We start from the raw sequence: 2,443 nt of genomic DNA on the forward strand, positions 1-2,443 counted from the left end.
CTATATTACTTTTCTATTTTCTTATTTTGTAATCAACCTTGAATTTCATTTATTTAGATATAAAATTTTAAGATTTCAACTTTAATACTTGAAAGCTACCCAACATTACAATCTATAATCCCTTTGGAAACTATACTAGAATACTTCCATTTTATTACTTAATCTGTGCACTTTCAAGCTATCCAAAAAGCAACAATCAAGTTTTTAGCACCATTGCTGGGGATTATAGCAATGTTTTCAATATCAATAAGGATTTTTTAAACTTTTGTAATCTAAATTATTTTACTTTTATTTGCTTTTTTGTCTTTTCTTGTTTGCATGCGCAGATCCAAAAGTGTTAATTTAGCTCCAGTTGATGTTAAAATTAAAAGGGCTTTTAGAAAATGAAGAAAAGTGCAATCAACACCACCTACACCAACATCAATAGCCAAAGCAAATAATGAAGCTCAAAAAACTTTGAAGGATTATCCAATCCCTAATTTTGATGGTTTTCAACCATCCATTTGAAGGCTAGCAATTCAAGCAAATAATTTTGAGATCAAGCTTTTCAATAATACAAATCATCCAAACTTTTGCATAGTTTGAAGGACTACCAAGTGATGATCCTTACCTTCATCTTTCAAATTTTATTGAATTATGTGATACTTTTCATTATAATGGTGTTTTTGATAATACTATTTCACTAAGACTTTTACCTTTTTCTCTTAGGGACAAGACAAAGAGTTAGTTGACATCATTACCACTTGACTCTATTACAACATAGGATGACTTGGTACATAAGTTTTTCACAAAATTATTCCTGCCACCAAGACTGTAAAGCTAAGTAATGAGATCACCACATTCATGCAAGTAAATGGTGAAAAACTATATGATACATGGGAAGGATTCAAGGAGTTGTTAAAGAAGTACTTATATCATAGATTATCCCAATAACTTTAGATCCAAATTTTCTACAATGGTCTTACACCACTCATGAGAACCACTTTGAACTTAGCTACTCGAGGGGAATCATGAGCAAAACTGTTGAGGAGGCTAATGAGTTGATTGAAGAAATGGCTACTAACAACTTTCAATGGGGCATGGAGAGAATGGTAAGCAATAAATATATTGGTTTGTTTGAAATTGATAAAATCACCTCCATAAACTCCCAGATAGCTATTGTAACAAAAAATATATAAACCTTAAGAGCCCACTCCCAATCCAACCATGTGAATGCAATCCAAAGTGCTTTTGTTTCATATGATATATATGAAAGACCACCTCTATAAACTCCCAGTTAGCTACTGTAACAAAAAATATAGAAGCCTTAGGAGCCCACTCCTAATCTAACCATGTGAATGCAATCCAAAGTCCTTTTATTTCATGTGATATATATGAAAAACCTTATTTAAGTGAAAAATGACAGTTTAAAGGATAAAACCTATCCAATTTATCCAACAATCCAAACCCATCTTTAACCCTTATAGTAACACCTATAACCCTAGATGGCAAATCACCCTAACTTTTCTTGGAATTAGCCTAACCACCAACCCACCAACACCTAAGACAATAATTTCCCCAATCCACAAACCTACAATCCACCAAAAAAAGAAAATAAGTTATGAAGATATGTTGACCCAGTTAATGCAAGCCAATAATGCGAATTTCCAAAACCAAGCTACATCAATTAAGAACCTTGCAAACAGATAGGTTAACTAACCTAAGTAATAGCCAACTACCCCATAGGTTCCTTGCTTAGCAATAACAAGTCTAACCCCAAAAGATAAGGCAAGGAAGCTTGTATTGCCATCTATTCATTGAGAGATGTTGGGATGAATGAATCTGATAAAGAGGATGATTTCATAGATGAACCAATAGTGGTAAACCTCTCTAGCTTTGTAAAACAACCTAAGGTAGACTTTGTGAGAAAAGAAGACATATTGGAAGATAAGGAACTACTAAGGTTTGGAAGAGAAATTTTGGAGGGTTTTGACCCCATGGTACTAGAAGTCCCTGAGAACATTGAACCTTATAAGGATGATCCTGAAGAAGAAAATACTGAGATGGACTATGAGAAGGATCCTAAAGAATACATTAAAGTGTCTGTTAAAAAAAGACAAATGCTATAACAAGTAGGAATAGCAATTTTAAAAATCATTCAACTTGAGCTTGATGAGGCAAATCAAGATGAGGCAATTCAAGATGAAATAAATCAAGATGAGGCAAGTCAAAAAAAGGCAGATTAAAAGGAAAAGATATAAGGAGAAGTTTAAGTAAGGCAAAAAATGACTGCAAAAATGTATAGGCAATGTTTCAATGTAGCTCCACCTACCCTAAGGCCTATTTAGAAGGAGCTGCTAAAGAAATTGAAATATGCCACATTTATGGAAGATTGCACTCATGAACTTCAACAATTCTTACCTAAAAAGCAAAAAGATATAAGGAGTTTTACTATTTCTTGTAA

General features: G+C 33.0%; 1 non-coding gene across 1 annotated transcript; it reads right to left on the reverse strand.

Annotated features, from left to right (window-relative positions):
• Window positions 1-816: 816 nt before the first annotated feature.
• LOC149514259 (small nucleolar RNA R71) lies at window positions 817-923 on the reverse strand. Its single transcript, XR_016328911.1, has one exon. It is a non-coding gene; the product is annotated as a small nucleolar RNA R71 (small nucleolar RNA).
• Between the last annotated feature and the right edge of the window lie 1,520 nt (window positions 924-2,443).

Source organism: Durio zibethinus, chromosome 16 (assembly GCF_047325235.1).
Source record: "Durio zibethinus cultivar Kanyao isolate XHJ-2024 chromosome 16, ASM4732523v1, whole genome shotgun sequence".
NCBI classification, from domain to species: domain Eukaryota; kingdom Viridiplantae; phylum Streptophyta; class Magnoliopsida; order Malvales; family Malvaceae; genus Durio; species Durio zibethinus.